The sequence below is a fragment of the Dromiciops gliroides genome, chromosome 4, assembly GCF_019393635.1.
Source record: "Dromiciops gliroides isolate mDroGli1 chromosome 4, mDroGli1.pri, whole genome shotgun sequence".
Classification (NCBI taxonomy): domain Eukaryota; kingdom Metazoa; phylum Chordata; class Mammalia; order Microbiotheria; family Microbiotheriidae; genus Dromiciops; species Dromiciops gliroides.
Window position 1 is genome coordinate 268913493 of NC_057864.1, and position 19676 is coordinate 268933168.

A 19676-nucleotide genomic window follows, 5' to 3' on the forward strand; every position below is an offset into this window, starting at 1 on the left:
CTTATCCAAACTCACCCAACCAGTGAGTAAGAAGAAACACTAGTATTCAAATTAGGTCTCCTCAGTTCACAGGTTTTTTTTTTCTTCTTCTGATATACTGTACTATTTCTCAACAATGGCCAGCTAGACATGTGAGCAAAGCATTTATATTTATCTGATGCTTTGCCACTCATTGGAATAATCAATGTGGTTTCTATTTCCTTTTATTAATGTATGGTAGTATATTAGGCTAGCCTAATGACTATGTACACTTTTTGGACATTTATATGGTGGACTTTGTTGTTCAGTCATTTTTCATTTGTTTCTGACTCTTCATGACTCCATTTAGGGTTTTCTTGGCAGAGATACTGGAGTTGTTAGACATTTCCTTCTCCAGCTCATTTTACAGATGAGGAACTGAGGCAAACAGTGTTAAGTGACTTGCCCAGAGTCTCACATCTAGGAAGTGTAATAGGCCTGATTTGAACTTAGGAAGATGAGTCTTACTGACTCCAGGACCAGTTCTCTCTCCACTTTGCCACCTAGCTGTCGGATGGAATTTGATGGACCTCAAAAAAGTTATTCTATACCCCTCTCCTCATTCTGCTATACTTCCTGAAGTTTCATAATGTCTTTGTATTATTATATAAGCCTCTGTTAAAATGCTTCTAGGAAGGGTAATGATCTCCTAGATATTAACATCATAGTATGCATTGGTTAATATTAATAGCTTTTGCTTGGTCTTCCTGCCAAAGTTTTGCCTTGCAAAGTTAGTCACTTTTCAAGGACCTGAGGAAATAGGTCAATTAAATTTTGATGAGAAGAAAGAGGGATAGATAAAGAACATGGGGGCATTGCCTAAAGTAGTTAGACTGGTAAGTGGAGAACCCTGAGCTGCCAGAGGGCAGTAAGGATTTTCTAGTCACCTGAGCAGTGAGGTTGTAGAAAGAAAATGAAAAACAAGCTTCACTTTATATATATTTTACATTTATATTTACTTACAGTGGTACATATTGTTTCACTTGATAGAATCTAAGCACCTTGAGTTAGGTAGGTAATACAATGGCTAGAGTATTGGAACTGGCATCAGGAACTGGCTTCAGATACTTTATGATCTTGGATAAGTCACTAAACCTCTATCTGTTTCCTCATCTATAAATTGGGATAATAATAGCACCTACCTCCCAGGGTTGTTAGAAGGATCAAAGGAGATAATATTTGTAAAGTGCTTAGCATAGTGCATGGCACGTAATAGGTACTATATAAATAGTAGTCATTATTATTATTATTATTTTTAAGGGTAGGGACTTTTAGTTTAGTTTTGTTGTTGTTGTAATTGTTGTTTTTAATCCCTTTATATCCTCAACACCTAGAATAGTACCTGACACACATTCAGGGCTTAAGAAATTCTTTGTTTATCGATGAGTCAATTCATAAACTTTATATTTCTTAGGATCAATTCTGCCTATACTGAAAGCAGGTGAAATGGGAATAACAAAAAGTACTTACCTTGAAATCACAAGACTCAGGTTAGACTCTCTTTGATACCAGCTCTATGATCTCAATTTATATATGCCTAACCTCTCTGAATCTTTGTTTCTCCATCTTTAAAGGATATTAAACTCTATCTGTGGATTAGAATTAAATCTATGATAAATCGACCTTAGATTTCATCCCAGGATTTATTAAGTACCAAAGATATTTTCATCTTAAAGTGGTTAAATACTTGGTCATGCTGGATGATTTCTTAATCTAAGACTACTGAAAAGATAATGCACTTTATATACTTGAACCAATGGGTCTGTAACTGTAAAGTATTATGTAAATATGATGATAATTATGATGATGATATTTATAAATGACTAGATGACAATTATACTTCATAATTGAAAACCACCATCTAAATGTGATTTCTACTTTTGTTATTTTTCTTCTTATAGATAACTGAATGAAAATCAGATGACCAAAATTTTCATGATGAGCTTTAGGGGAAGGGACTGAGCTGATTTTTAAAAAGGGAGACTGAGGAGAAAAAAGGTAAAATCCAATTTTGACATGGAAAATTCAGAATGCAGCTCCTACCCAATTAACTTTAATGTCTAAATCAATTTGGAAAATCTTAACCAGGAGGTGGGGATTTGGATGAGATAGAGTAGGTGGGGCTACGGGAGAGCTAAGAGAACACTTATCGGGGGTGAATACAGGGTTATGACTCAGTTGATTGAATTTTTCTCCTGTTTCACTTTTTCCTCTCACATTGAAAATTTTGACCCTTGATGAAAATCTGTGGTCATGCTTTCTGATTGACTTTGCATGGAAAAAAAGAAATGTAATACATTATTTCTTTTCTATTCATTCTCAATTTGCTGCCCTTTAATTTTAGTCAAGTAGCCCTTGTTCATGCATTATTGGACAAGCTATAAAGGAAAGCCTGTTTGTTTCCATTCTGCCCTGTGTAAATTGTGCTCCCTCAGGGAAGTCTTTTGTATTCTCCTTCTTTACACATGTAAAATGGAAAGACATCAGAACAATGAGGTTACATGGGGACTCCACCTACCTTCATGTTTATCAGCTTTCACCCTTCTCCAGTGTATCATATTTAACTCATGCCCCCAGTTTTTAATGGAGCCTCATAATACTCTGGCCTTCTGTTTCTATGGAGAAGACTCTGGATCAAGAGAGAAGCTAATGAAGGGTGACCAAGGGATGATAACCAGGATGGTGAGGGCACTGGAGATCATGTCATGTGAGGATTGACTCAAAGTGTTTAGCTTTTTAGTGATTAGGTGGTGTTTAACTTAATGGAGAGAAGACAGGGTAGACATGATATATGTACTTGGTTATTTGAAAGAAGAGTTATCATGCGGAAAAGGAATTAGTTTTGTTCTGCTGGAATCCAGGTTGTGCAAAGCTAGGAACAATGGGGTAAAGGTTGAAAAAAGGAAAATTTAGGTACAATATAAAGAAAAACTTCCAAACAATTAGAGTCATTTCAAAGTGAATTAATATGACTCTGTAGAGGGTTTCTTCACTCTTAATAGAGATCTTCAAGAGAAAGTTGGATGATTGTTTGCCATATTGTATGTTTTAGAAAGACTTCCTGTTCAGAAATCGGTTGAAGTAGAAAACATTCAAGACCTCTCCCAATTCTAAGATTCTCTGCAATTAATTTATAGGTGGAGTCTAATTGTGGTGAAAGTTTAGTTTCATTAATTTTAATTTTGTTTTTTCTTCTTCACAACTAAACTAACTCTTGGAATAAATACTACCACAGACCCTTTAAAACATTCTAATCCCCAGGAAACATTGTGACATGATAAGTAAATGAACACATAATGACAGATATTGACAGATAGATATTCATATATAGATGGGCATATGTATAAATATACATATAAATATACATGTGTATACTTGCATTATATACAGACATAAATGTTTATTTCAAGTTATTTGTTTTTCTATTTAATTTTCATTCCTCTCCATTCTAGGCAATGGATAGCCTTCAGTCAATGAATCAATGATAATGGATTACAGAGAGAAGGGAGAACTTTTCAGTTCTATTTTCATTTTTTATTCTTTTTTACCCTCTATCCAAAAGAGCAATCTTTAAACTGGGAAATATAAGATAAAAATAGTTAACAGGGAGTTGAAACCCCGGAGATTTGAGGAGATGTGATGAAAGGACCTCAATTCTCTTAATGAATTAAAATAACCAGATCTGGACAAATTATATCCCAACAAATTAAAATAACTGAACAGATATCAATCGATAGCAGACATATTTGAAGTGTTGGTTCTGTTCTAGGCACAGGACCAGGTACCTGTAAAAGCTGGGGATAGAAAGATAAAATGAGGCAGTCTCTGTTCTCAAGAAGTCTACACTCCATCAGAGGATATAACTTTTATGTACTACAGTGTAGTACAGTGGAAAGAGTGCTGGTCTTGGAGTTAGAATATAGGTTTGAATATTACCTGTACTTCTTCCTACCTTTGAACTCGGGCAAACTCTGAGTCTTACTTTTCTTATCTGTGAAATGGGGATGTTGGAATAGATGTCATCTAAGACCCCTTCAGTCTTGAAATATATACTCCTAAGAACCTAAATAAATATTAAATGTATACAAAGTAAAGTAACTTCAGGGAAAAGGACTAGCATCTGGAAGACTCAGGAAATGACTCATGGCACTCAAGTTGGGCTTTGAAGAAAACTCTGAGAATTCTGAGACAAAGGAATGCATTCTGGGCATGGGGATAACTTATTCAAAGACATAGAGATGGAAGCCAGACTGTTGTGTATGAGGAATTAGTAGGTTAATCTAGATTGAAATATAGATTGCAAGAAAGGGAGTAATATGTAAATATGCCTAGACGTGTATGCTGAAGCCCTAGCTTACAACCTAGCTGTGATCTCAGACTACTCACCCTCTCCCCATATTCTAATCAGTTGCCAAGTTCTGTCATTTTTTCCTTTATAATGTATTATAGTCCTCCTTCTATCCTCTGACACTACCAACATGCTGGTCCACACCTTCATCACCTCATATCTCAACTATCAAAATAGTATGCTGGTTGGTCTCAAATTTCTCCTCATTCCAACTTATCCTCCACTTTGTTCTCTTTCTAAAGCACAAGTCTAACCATGTTACTCCCTCCTCCCCAATTCAATAAACTCCAGGGGCTCCCTATTATTTTGAGGATCAAATATCACAACTTCTGTTTGGCTTTGAAAGTCTTCCTTAACCTTCTTCCTCCCACCTTTCTAGTATTATTACAACTCACTGCCTACCTCATACTCTTCAATCTGGTGAAAATGGCCTCCTTTCTGTTCCTTACACATAATACTCCATTGACGCATTCTTGGCATTTTCTCTGGCTTTCTAACATACGTGGAATGTTCTCCTTCCTCATCTCTAACTCTTGTCTTCCTTGCCTTCCTTTAATTTGTAGCTAAATTCCCAACTTCTGCAAGATTTTCCCAATCTTCTAAAATAGTACTGCTTTCTTTCTAAAATTATTTCTAATGCATCCTGAATATAACTTATCTGTACATAGTTGTTTGCATGTTATCTCTCCAATTAAACTGTGAGTTTTTCAGAGGTAGGACTATCTTTTTCCTTTCTTTGCATTCCCAGTGCTTGACACATAGTCAATATTTAATAAAGACTTTTTCAATTGACTTGACTTGGACCCAAATTATGAAGGGTTTTCAGTTCCAAACAAAGGAGTTTATATTTGATTCTAGAAGTAATAGGGATATAGAGGCCTGAAAATATTTGTTATCAGAAGGAAAGGAATCGGGGTGGCTAGGTGGCACAGTGGATAAAGCACTAGCCCTGGATTCAGGAGTACCTGAGTTCAAATCCGGCCTCAGAAACTTGACACTTACTAGCTGTGTGACTCTGGGCAAGTCACTTAACCCCCATTGCCCCGCAAACAAAACCAAAACAAAATAGAAGGAAAGGAGCCAGTAGATAGGGACAGCTTAAGGATAGAAGGGGGATGATTATAGATATCATTAGCTAGAGGTGATGAAAAGTGATGAAATCAAGGGTAAAAGTTGAAGGATTGAATTTGATGAGGAGTAGAATCATCTCTTCATCAGAGATTAGAGTAAAGGAGGATAGATTAGGGAATGATGTAAAGGGGATTTGAATTCTAGAGTTGGGTTGAAGAGGAAGATTTTGGTGAATGACCTCTGTTTTGTTAAGAAAGTATGAGGTGAGATCCTCAACTTCTCAGTTGGAAGAGGGGGTAATGTGAGAAGCTTTAGGAAAGAAGAGAAGGTTTGAAACTACTGCTGTGTGGAAAGAGCTAGAGTCAATTATGAAATTATTATGAAAGAATAAAAGGATTTCCCTTCAATAGTGAGGACTCAGCTAAGTAATAAGACTGTAATGGACCAAGTAAGCTTGGTTATATGAATTCCTTCCACCCTTCAATAGCATGTTAATAGAAGTAGAGAAAAAAAGTTTATGGGCACAATCTATGGTTGCTGACTTTCTAACAGTGATCTTTAAAAAAAATCATTGAGAAAAGGAAACATGCAGCATGATTGAGGATAGCAGATGGTCTCTTTTTAATTGTTATATCATATTGTTATTTAATGATTATGTTATTATCCTCTATGGAAACTATGCTGTATAGATAAACATGAAAAAAAATCACATGAATGACAAGGAACAAGGTGGGGTTGTGATCTGTAAAGATGAAAGGATTACTTACATTAATGAGTTCAAAGTTTCATCTAATATCAAATATCATGACATACAAATTTTAATTTTTTTCATGAGTTAATTTACTATTTTCCCATTTAGATAGGAAGTTCCTTGAGGTTAGAAATCATCTTATACTTTGTTCCTTAAAATGTCTTGCTTTTTTTTTTTTGGTGGGGCAGTGAGGGTTAAGTGACTTGCCCAGGGTCACACAGCTAGTCCATGTCAAGTATCTGAGGTTAGATTTGAACTCAGGTGCTCCTGAATCCAGGGAGGGTGCTTTATCCACTGCACCACCTACCTGCCCCTAATGTCTTGCTTTTAGTAGACATTCTGTAAATTTTTATTGATTAGTTGATTTTGTTTTGATTAGCTAAGTCTAATCGTTAGTTTCCCATGCACAATCATGCCCATTATTTACTATTTTCAATTTGCTCATCTCATAGTTGTCTATTTTATGTCATTAACAACTGTAACAATTGGAATGACGCCACCTGCTGGATACTTACTGTAGAAGAGTTCTGCCCATGAAGGGAAGGTCTTTGAGGGCAAGACCAGGAGTCAGGAAGTGACGCGGGCTAGTGGGAGGAGGAAGGAAGAGACTGGCGCTGACTCTGGGGCTCTTTCCTGAGGACGCTGGCGGAGAAGGGAGCTAGAAATGTGCTCTCCCTTTAATAGATAGGAATCTAGGCCTTTCTCTCTCTCTTTACCAAATTCTTATTCTCCTTAATAAATGCTTAAAAGTCTAACTCTTGCTAAAGCTTATAATTTATTGGCGACCACTCATTAGATATTTTAGACAGACTAGCTAGAATTTTACCCCTTAACACAATGAAAGAAGAATTGCTTTTTGTTTGACTTTCAGCAACATCAAACACAAGCAGCCATATAAAGACAAGCTCAGATCCCTGGGATGCTTCATTGGAGTTCTCCTTCCAAACTGACATTGAAGCATTAGGAATTTACCTTTGGGTCCAGCCATTCAAACAGTTCTCAATACACATTGTTTGACTAGCAAATAAATATATATAAATAAATAAATATATATATATATATATATACACATATATATATATATATATCCATCCATTATATTTTTCCTGAAAACCAGTCCTACATTTCCCATTGCCTGTTTATAATCTCCTTATAGTGTCCCATGGTCATATACAAATTTTAACTCGATATCCCCCCGCCCCTTAACTAAAATCTTCTCCTAAAATTTCCCATCGCTACCAAAGGTACCACTTTTTTCTAGTTGCCCAGGTTCTGAACCTGGAGTCATACTCAACTCTTCATTGCCTCTCACTGCTCTTCCCTTCTCCTAGATTCATTTAATTACTGAATTGATTCCATCTCAAAGTTTCCTATCTGTCTCAATCTACACACCACAACCACCAAAGTTCCGGCCCTGATCACCACTGACCTAGACTATTGCAGCAGCTTCCAAATTGGTCTTCCTGCATCCATTTTCCCTCCCTTCTAATTTATCTTCCACATAACTCCCAAATTGATATTTCCAAAGTACTGATTTGACCATGTCATTTTCTTGATGACTACACATTATTTTCCTCATATATTCTATGTGTTCCAGTCTGATTGTTGACTATCTTCTGCCTCCATGTCCAGAACATCCTTACTCCTCACTTCTGCCCCTTGCAATCCCTACCTCCCTTCAAGAGTCATCTTAGGTATCACCTTCTACATGAGGCCTTTCGCAAGTTTCCCAGTACTTAGTGTTCCCTTTCTCTGTACTATGTTTTTATTTTATATCTAGACTCTGTAGAATATTTTTTTTTTATGAATGGGATGTATCCCCCTTAGTGAAACATAAGCTCCTTGAGGTCAGAGTAGGTTTCACTTTCCAATTTTATCCCCAAAGCCTACTATATTACTTGGCATATATTAGGCTATCTTTTCCACAAGAGTAGTATGAACAACTTTATTAAATATTTTGTTAAGAGGAAAGCAGAAAAGATAAATACTAATGAACAACGATAAAGAACTAAACAAGAATATATTGCTTATACAGGGAAATGATAAATGGGTCACCTCAGAAGCCTATTATCATTAATGGTCATAGTAGGAGTCTATTTAGACACAACCTAGGAGAAGCTCTGTTGTCCTGATGAGAGAAGAATGTAAAGAGAGAGAGGAAGAAGAATATTCTAGAGGGAGAAGGGAAAGACCATTATGAAAAATCAACCCAGGTAATCTTAGTTTGAAAGTAGTTATCTACACAAAGGAGGAAAAGGGTGGTGGGGGAGTGGCTGACACTTGAACCTCACTTTAATTTGAACTGAGGCAAAAAGGGAGGGATACACACATATATTCAGAAATATATTTGACTCAAAAGGGAAAGGGAGAAAGGGAAATAACAGGGAGAATAGATTAAGGAAAGGATCAGTTCTAAGCTAAACAAATAAAAACAAAAAGCACACTATGAACATGTATATAAAATATTTATAGCTCTTTTTGAGGTGGCAAAGAATGAGGAGAAGTTCATAAATTGGGGAATGGCTGAGTAAGTTTTTTTTTTCCCTTTATTCTAACCTACTTCTTGACTTTGGACTGACTTTATGTTAATGCTAGGCTCTGCACACTTATGGAGGGGATGTATGGCTTGAGATTCTGACTCTTACAAACTTTTATTGCTTCCACAGCTTCGGCTGGGGGCCTGCAAACTTTCAGTATTCCCAAAATGATGTAAGTGGCAGGGGGTGGGGCTACATCTGTTCCTTTCCCTCCTAGTTTAAGTTCTGCAAATTCCTGACACAGGTTTGTTTCTATTGACTTGTTTCTGCTTGAGAATTTCAGCAACCAGCTGCTTCATTCAGTCACTATTGGCCGGTGAGAAGGTGCTGCATTTTTGTAGCACCTGAACTGCCTTCACTTTTTCAGCCTGGGACTCTGCACCATGTTCCTGGGAACGTGTGTGTTTCTCAGGTGCTTGGTCACAGCTAGGGCCGATGCTCATGACTGGTCCTCTCCACCCTAGGTCTATGGTTTGGCAGTAGGTGGTGGGACAGAACTGCCAGATAGAATCTGTCCCTTTACCCAGCACTTTCTCAAGGATCTTCTGGGATTTCTTTCTGGTGTCATCTCTTAGCTCTCACTCAATCAATGGGCACTGGAATGCTCCCCACAGCTGCTACAGATGTGTGTACTCCTAGAGAGACCCTCTCTCCAGAGTTGACTGCTCTATTATATCTGTCTCCTTAAGCCATCCCAGGCTGAAAGAAAATGACTCACTATAATTTCTTCTCAGCTTTTCTGATCAGAATTTATTTCAGTTTATTTTCTAGATCTTCAATGAAGAGGTGTGTCGGGACAGCTACACTCTAATGTTTCCTTTCACTTTGCCATCTTGACTCACTGGAACAAATTACCATACATAAATGTAATGGGATAAAGAAAATGGGTGATTAAAAAAAAAACTGAGGACTTATATAAACTGATGCAGAAGTGACATGAACAGAACTAGGAAAATAATTTCTACAATGACAACAGTATGGTAAAGACAAACAATTTTGATTCTGATCAGCATAATGAGCAGCCATGATTCTGGAGGACTAATAATAAAACATGCTGCCCATCTAATAGAAAGATAAAGGATTCAAATGCGGAATAAGGCACACACATATACACAGATATACATATTCACACACATACACACACACTCATATATATATATATCAATGTATACATATATGTATTCAGATATGGTCAATGGAGAAATTTGCTTTGTTTGACCATACACGTTTATAATAGGGGTTTTGTTTTTCTTTTATTTTCAGTTCTGTGCAGGGGTAAAGCTTTGATGGGGAAAGGTTGAGTGTAAGGGAGAAAAGGCAGATTTTTTTTTTAATTGAAAAAAAAATAATTAAAACCAGGAAATTATTAGCTATACTTTTGGCAGAGAAACAAATCCAGGAGATAAATGTCTAGATAATATAGGTCTTCCGGTGGCAATATATCATGCCTCTATATCAAGCTTGTGGCCTATTTTCTGAATTCATTTATTGCTTCATTTTTCTGGGTGTTCTATAGTATATTCTAAGTACAATATTGATTTTTATCTGTGCTGCCTTTGGTCTTTACCCAAATGCTTTCCCCCATATTTCCTCACCTCTCATTTCTAGATTTCCTTACATGGAATAGAATGCATTTAACCAAATTGGATTTAAAATATAATTTGTTTGAATAAATTTGTATTCATATATACATACGTATGTATATATTCATGAATATGACTAATACACAAAGCAAGACTCCCTTGCTAAGATAATTTGAGAAAAAGACATCTCAGATGAGGGGTTATTCCTTTCCTATGTTCTAGGGCATTAACATTTTTTGAACAAAATAGGTAATGGGTTATCATCTTTTCTTTCTTCCCTCTTTCTTACCCAACCTACACTCATAGGGATAGGGGTGGATCAGGGAGCTGGGGGAAGAGAGTGAAAGGGAAGGGAAAGGGAAGGAGGGATATTCCTCCCATATTCCTTCCTCTCTATATATGCAGATAGGAAGATAGATATGTCTGTCTGTCTATCTATCTATCTCTCTATTCATGAGATATTTGAACTGTGAAGATATTTCAGAGAGTAATCACAAGTGTCATTTTAGGCATAGTAAAAAGCACATAATGAAAGAAAGTTTGTCTATTTTGAAAATATTAGAGTTAGGCTTTGGCCCAAGAAAGCCCATTTTTTGTTTCTCTCAAAAGTTTTTTTTTTTTACTCCTCCCTCCAAAGTTAAACATTTTTTTAAAAGTCTTTGCATTTTACTAGAACAAAATGAAAGGTAATTAAACCATAGATTTATAAAAAGAGGCATGAACTAAAATTCAGGAAATTTATATATTATATCAGCCCCCTACTATTAAATAACTGTGATCTTGTCCAAGTCCCTTTGCTTTTCTGGGACCCCATTTTCTGGTTTGTAAAATAAGGCAGTTGTATGAGACAATGTTTAAGGTATCTTTTTATTATACCAATCCTAGGTTCCATAAGTCATATTATTATCTCTGAAGTGAGAGCCAGCCTTAGTACTGGGAAGCCCTGTGTTCAAACCTTGCATCTGACATAGGATGGCCATGTGACTGTGGACAAGTCACTTAACCTCTCCTCACTCTAGGCAGTTCACTAAGACTATAAAATGCAAAGATGTGCCAACCTGCATTGATGCAGTTTTTTTCATTCAAGAGTACCCTATATTCGTAAAATTGCAGGTCTATTTTCTATCCCCATCTCTAAAGTATATTTAGCAAGTAACTTTACAATAGTTTTAATAATCATTTTATATTTCTAGTATGATAAAAGTAAAGCTTTCTTAACATTTTTTCATTAATTAATTCAGCAAGCATATATAAAGTGTTTACTATGTTCAAGGTACTCACCTTTCAAAATAATTTTGCTAGAACAACAACAAACAAAAACACCTTCTTTATTGGGTGAATTCTTTTCTCAAGTGCTAGAAGAAAAAAAAAAACAGCCAGTTTTTGATTGGGTAAGCAACTTCCTTGCAAAAGTCTCAAATATTATCACACCTAAGAGAAGTTTCTTATTTTGTGCAGATGGATTCTGGACTGACCTTCATTAGGTGAGTAATTTTGTGATAGTGATGCTGTCTTTGCCAGGAATTCCCTAGGCTATTGAAATCTAACTCTACTATTTATTAACTGTGAAACCTTGGATAAGTCACTTAAATTCTCTGTGCCTCAGTTATTTCATACAAAAAAATGAGAAGGTCAAAGATGCCTTCTAAGTTTCTTTTCAGCTCTCAACTCTTTTTGCTTCTTTTTTAAAATCAGATTTGTTGGGTTTTGGTTTCTTTGCAAAGTAAAGGAAGTCCTACTACCTCACATGAATGATGGAATTTCTGTAATGAGGATGTTAACTCTAATGTAGTTGAAGTTCATCATTGAAGTGTGGCATAGAATACAGGTGGCATGATCCTTGCTGTGATTTACAAGCTTACTCCATCTTCCCCAGTCATTAATTGGTTCTTATTGGTATCATAAATTTGAGCTGTTGGAGACCACAGTGACCATCTAGTCCAACCTCTCATTTTGCAAATGAGAAAATTTACACACAAGGAGATTAAATATTTTGCCCAAGATCACTTGGGTAAAAAAGCAGAAGAGGCAAGATTTGATCTTGGGTCCTCTGACTTAAGAGCCTCTTTCCAACTACACCACATTAGGCAAAACAATGTTATACCAGCTGACAAATGGTGGAAATGATGTGTTTGGTGGGATAATATTATAGAGGGATTCTTTCAATATTATATTATAAAATATATTATCATATTATAGAGGGATTCTATCTATGGTGAGGTGAGATGAGGTGTAATGCGTTAATGTTATGGTACAATTACATTGGTCAGGGCAGTCTCATGTGGGATAAGTCTGGGTTACTGAGCACACAAAAGTAAGTGAGGTGGTAGAAAAGAGGCCAGTATCATGGAGTTTGGTGTTGTGAATATTTCTGTTTCCATCTCACTGCTGCACTGAAGGCAGGGCAGCTCATGAAGTTACTCTGATGTGTGTTCTAAGAGTTCGATATTTGATACAGGATATGGTTAGTTTGGAGTATCTCATTACATAATCAGCCTCATTCTTTACCTTCTGGCTTCACCAGCTTCAGCAGCCCATCCACTGGAACGAAAAGAGGAGAGAAAACCCTTCCTCCGTGGTTCCCTTGAGGAGGTGAGATATGCTCCCTGACTCTGAGAATACTTAAGAGATTTTCACTCTGAAGGTTTTTGATAGCTTGACTGCAGACCTGCAAGGTAGAAAACTAGGCTGAATGTTATACAGACAATAGGCATAGAACATTATATATTATTGTATGATGGCAAAAAAAATTATTGAGTGTCTGATGGTATTTTAGATGTTGTACACAATACTGGAGCTGCAGTGAAATTAATTGTCTCAGTGCAGATAATTCTGCTTAACATGGCGAAGTTATCAGATGCCCATCTCTTCAAAGTCCTTTACCTATATTGCTGCTTATCAGAAGAGAACACAGATAATAGTTCCCTGGGAGTAAATTTCTTGTCTCCCCTACCCCCTTGTTGTAGATCAAAATTGCAATATGAAAAGATATTTCTTGCCAACTGTCAGATCCCATTAGAATTTCTGTAGCCTGATGCCATTGAAGGTAAACACACTGCATGAATTTACTGCCTTAAACTCATTGTATTTACATTTTGATTGTAAAATACTGTACAAATTGAATATAATTGCCTTCTCCATGGCTACCCTCTTGGTATTTGAAACTTTTGAAAATCCTTCTCATCTGGAATGTGGTAACAGATTAATACTCCCATCAGATGAGGGAACAGGAAATTGTCTTTAACAGTGGTATCCTGTGAGGATACTGTTAATTAGGAGTCATTTCCTGTGTTCTGACCACTTTCTCTCAGCATTACCCGGAGGTCTGTAAGATGCCACATGACAGCTTTTGAGATGAACCACTCTGTCATCTGTAAGAATTGTCTACATGTAAGCTTTGGAGATATTCAGAAAACAAATCATTTCCAGATCTACATTGATTGTTAAGGTATTAAACAGTTGGAATCACACCAAGTTCCAGGAGTCGGGTGGAGAGAATGACCATCACATATTGTAAGAAGCAAAGTCTTTCAAATGAGATGTTTAGCTCTTCTCTCCAATCCTAAAGGGTCAAAAAAAATGGTTAGGCTCCGTTCTCTTATTTCCCTTTGCAAGATATTTTCATTGCTCTAAAGGAGTTTAAATAATATCTCATTCAATTCCTTTATTTTCCTAATTAAATAAGTAAAATTTAGAGAGGTTTTGATTTGCTCAACTTTTTAGAAGATCCAAGACTCCATTTGTGTTTCATTGCACCATGTTGGATGATAGAGGAATGATCTGGATTGTCTGCACTTCAGTATCTCTAGGCTATAATTAGAAATAATACTAGTAAGAGATTCCAAAATACTCCAATTCAATTCAAGACTATAAGCACTATTTGAATACCAACTAAGCACTAGGCATACATAGACTTTATGTATTTATGTACTATTTATCTATTGCCGCTTAGTCTAGATACAGTACTTGCCCTTTCGTTTTTTTCATGTGAATGATAATTATAACAACAATAACTTTTAATAATAACTCCCTCAACCCATAATTGGGTAGTTAGGTGGTACAGTGGATAGAGTGCTGGGCTTGAAGTCAGGAAGATTCATCTTCCTGAGTTAAAATCTGGTCTCAGACACTTACTAGCTGTGTGACCCTGGGCAAGTCACTTAACCTCATTTGCGTCAATTTCCTCATCTGTAAAATGAGGAGAGGAGGAAATGGCAAACTATCCCAGGATCTTTGCCAAGAAAACCCCAAATGGGATCATGAAGAGTCAGACATGACTGAAACAACTGAACAGAAGCAGCAGGAGCAGAAACAACAACAACAGCCCATAATGAAAGGAGGGTGGGCAATGACAAAGTGGGGGAAAAACAGCCAGAGTGTTATACATGCGGGACTTTGTTTGATTTCTTGTGACTCTTCAACTGGGCTCTGGCTATAACCTTGATTGGCTTAGCACTCTACTCCATAGAGAACAACTACTTCTGAGTTCAGAGAAATAAACAGGTTGGTAAAGAGTTCCAAGCTGGTCCTACCTGCAACCAGATAATGGAATTCGTGGTATTCTGTCATATGCTAATACCATAAGTAGGCAAGAACAAATCAGAAATGTCAATAACCAACTTCCCCTGCTGCTGGCCTCTGAAGCAGACAAACCATAAGCACACATGAATTAGACTGAAGATAACAACTAAACAGTCAATCAGTAAGCTTATATCAGGTACCTACTATGGGTCGTGTCTTGTCCTAGGTTTTAGGGAGACAGAAAAAAAAAAAACAATTACTTCTATAAAGGATTTTACATTCTTTTTGAGTAGACAATATGCAGACATAAATATACCTATATGTATGTGTGTATGTGTACACACACACACACACACACACACACACACACACACACACACACACACATATATATATATAATACACAAAAAAGGAATGCAAGGGAGTTAGGTAGGGCACTAGCCTTTGGGAGAATTAGGAAAGGCTTCATGTAGAAGGTGGTTCTTGAGCAGCATTTTGAAGAAAGTGAGGGATTCTGTACTATATCATAATAAAATTGGGAACAGATCTTACCACTTACAGGCAAGGGCTTAATACTGCTATATCTGTCAATGGTACCTGTAGCTCCAAGTCACAAAACAATGTTCAGTATTAATCAGGAACTGCTACATAAGCTTCAGAAGATATATATATATATATATATATATGAGGAGACAACCCTCAAAGAATAAGAATGCAGAAAAAAATCTGGTTTCCTCTCATATTATGAACTAATGCAGGGAAATGACAAGAAATAACTTCATCCCTAACCTCAGATTAAATGCAATAATAGTTGAAATTGAAGAGCTATTAAAAGCTAAAGAAGGAAAAGTCAGAGAATGAGGTCTTTGAAAAACTTTATTTTGCAAAATAATAATAATGATCAACTTACATAATTATTATTGAATCTGGCATTTACGTGGTGTTTAAAGCTTGGCAATGTGCTTTACATATATTAACCCATTTGATCCTCACAACAACTCAGAGAGAAGTACTCTTAATTATTATTTTATATATGAGGAAACTGAGACAGAGAGGCTGTGGTTTGCCCAGGGTAATAGAGCTAGAAACAAAGTTATACATAGATAATTGGTACAATAACTTTTTGGAGGGATTTGACAGCTATGATGAGGTGAGGGTATAGTACACTAACAATATTATTTTTTTCATTAACAATATTATTGCAAAATTATTGGTCAAGGGATCCTGATGTGGAATAAGTCTGAATTATTGAGCATGCAAAAGGAAATGAAGAGGTAGAAAAGAGGCCAATATGTTGGAATCCAATGTTGTGAAGTTGTTTCCATGTATTTGCTATACTGAAGGCAGTGCAGTTCATGAGGGTAGTCACTGATTTCTGAGGAGCCTCATATTTGATACAGAATATTGTTATTTTGGAATATCACATAACATAATCAACCTAGTTCTTACCTCCTGGCTCCATAGCAGAATTCAAATTCAGGCTTGCTGATTCTAAGTCCTGTGCTCTTTACACTGATGTATCTAGTTTGCTTCAAATTCCAGAAAGTGTCTCTAATGATAAAACAGACAAAATCAATAACAGTATCAAAATATTTTGTCATCTAGCAAAATATTTTGAATCTATTAGTCATATTATTTATTATGCTAATCATTTCTGGTTCTTCCAGAAGGTAGTTGTGTGACCTTGAGCAAACACAAACTTTCTGTATTTTAGTTTCCTTGTTAGTAAAATGAAGGAGTTGGACTAGATCAAATTTAAATTCTCTTTCATCCTTGCCAGTTTCTCGAAAAGAGAAAGAAGAGAAGAGAATTCAGAATCCTAACCTATAAGAATAGAGACCATTACCAGTTTGATGGCATGAAACCATTGGTTTTTAAGTTTAAAATTACACTTACTAAAACTTTGGGGCTACCCTGTCTTTATAAGCAGTCACAATTACCATTGCTAAGTTGTAATGATTGGAATGACGCCACCTGCTGGAAACTTACTGTAGCAAAGCTCCGCCATGAGGAGAAAGCCTCTGAGGGCAAGCCATGTGGTCAAATTCCTTAGCGTCAGGAAGTGACGTTTGCTTATGGATACTGTCTATCAAGGCTAAGAGCCAATCAACTTGAGGAGCCTCCCATTTCTGGGAGGAGGACACGAAGTAGGAAGCAGATGCTGGCGGAGGGGAGGGGAGGAGGGTTCTCTCTCTTTTTGGTTCCTGACCTCACCATGGTAGGTCAGATGATAGGGTCTCTTAGAAATAGTTAGATTTTTACCTTTCTCTCTGATCCTAATGCTCTTTAATAAATACTTAAACATTTAAATATTCTTGCTAAAGCTTATAATTTATTGGCGACCACTCATTAGATATTTTAGACAGTATAGCTAGAATTTTCCCCCCTTACATAAGAATCACAGGAAGAAAAGTGGAGTTATCAAGGAACATTGCTAAAGACAGTCATCAAGAACCACCATGACAGAGAAATGATGTGAAAAACCTATTAATACTTGCAAAAATGCATTGGAAGATTTCTACAATGTCTAGCTCATATATACCATAGAAAACTTAGATATCATATTGTCCAGTTAAAGGCAACCAAAAAAGAATAACATGAAATAGAATCCCAGAGAACAAAATTTTACTAGAAACTCTAGATTCCTGTAGTCAGAAATTAGAAGCAAATGTCCAAAGGCTAAGGGTGACACAAGCCACACAGAGACCAAAAGAAATGATTTTAAATCAATCAAAAACTTCATTATAGAATCTTCTAAAATGAGGAAAAAAGAGGAGAGAATACTTGAAGAAGGATGTGGGAAGTTTCTGTTTACCTAAGTCTCCAAGAATTCCAACAAAAGGAAAACACAAGTCATAACAAATAATAAACAGAAAAGTTGTACACTGGATGAAGACAAGGCATAAATGTGCCTTGGTTTCTTCTAAGTAAGACACACTGAGCATAACAAGGAGAAAGCTGTGCCTTGAATATATTAAGGGATTTATTGGCATCCTGAATTCAAAGCTTATAGGAAGATGTTCAAATCACCTAACATTTACACAGTACCAGCTCTAATATTCAGTTGTGTAATTATAAAATGGACCGTGATAAATTTAGAAAGTTTTCCAACAAAATTCTGTACAGTGGGGCAGCTAGGTGGTGCAGTGGATAGAGCCCTGGCCCTGGATTCAGGAGGACCTAAGTTCAAATCCGGCCTCAGACACTTGACACTTACTAGCTGTGTGACCCTGGGTAAGTCACTTACCCTTCATTGCCTCGCAAAAAATAATTTCATTTAAAAATTCTGTACAGTGTTTGGGAAATGCACATCTGATTACCTTGATGAGGAAATGCACTTCCTCATCAAAAAGGAGAAAGATAATTGATAATGTTTTCAGAATACATCATATACTTGTAAAAACTTACAGAAATACTTTTCAAATAAGCAGATATTATTTCACTAAGCAATGGTAAAGATTGATAATAGGCATTTTCCATTGGATTTGTCAAATGTAACCCAAACTGCTTCATATCTAGAAGGAATTATCATCATCATCATTGTTGTTGTTGTTGTTAACATTTATATTATGCCTACTATGTGCCAGGTATGATACTAATCATTTTACAAATATTAGCTCATTTTATCCTCACAAGAAACCTAGGGGGGGGCACTATTATTATCCCTGTTTTATAACTGACAAGAAAACTGAGGCACTTAACAGAGGATAAGTGACTTGCTTGCTCGGTCACACAGTTAGTAAGTAAAGAACGTAGAAAAAGGCCAAAATTCAAGAGTGGAATCATAAGGCTTTCTATTGGTGATATGCACACAAACTCAACAAAAAAATATGTTGAAAAATATGTGTTAAGTAAGTGGCTATCATTTTGATTTGTTTATAGTGGTTAATGACATATTTACATCTAATCCTTGCTACTAGAAATCAGTGATAGGTTATCCTGAAGAAGCCCAGACTTACTGATCAATAAGAATTATACAATAAAGAGATAGGAGTTCTGCAATATATGACTGCAAGTTAAAAAAAAAAACACCTACCAAATATGACTTGGTGGCTAAAATAAGATTTCTATCTTCCTTGAACTGAACAATGATAAATCTCCATACTACAAATATAGACCCAAAAATATCCTTGAGAACTCAACCATTAAACTGTATTGGATCCACAAGCTTATCACTGACTGTAACATTGTCCAGATATAACTGGTCCCTCAAAAGTCAGAATGTTGCAAATATATGTTGCTATACTAAGAACTCATATGCATGAATTATAAAGCTTTCAAGATATAAAGTCCTATTAGATGAAGTCAAAATTATGTGGGGAAAACATGCGATACAGACAATCCTTGGAGTTCTCCTAAACTCGTTTCATTGAGCATAAAGGAAATAGTTAACATTCCTGTACTGTGTGTGTGTGTGTGTGTGTGTGTGTGTGTCTGTGTGTCTGTGTGTCTGTGTGAGTGTGAGGCAATAGGGGTTAGGTGACTTGCCCAGGATCACACAGCTGGTAAGTATCAAGTGTCTGAGGTTGGATTTGAACTAAGATCCTCCTGAATCTCGGGCTGGTGCTTTATCCACTGTGCCACCTAGCTGCCCCTCATTCCTGTACTTTTAATAAATTATAGCAAATGGTTACTTTATCCAGTTGTGCAATGCATTGTGCATAGAATGTTAAATATATAAAAAAAATAATAACAGGGTAGTGACTTGTCTGAACTACATTGAAAAAGGTAAGAATAGTGAGAGAATAAACACAATAATACCTGGTATTGTATGGTATTTTAAAGTTTAAAAAGCATTTTATGCCCATTATCTCCTTTAAGCCTAATGAAAACCTTGAGAGTTAAAT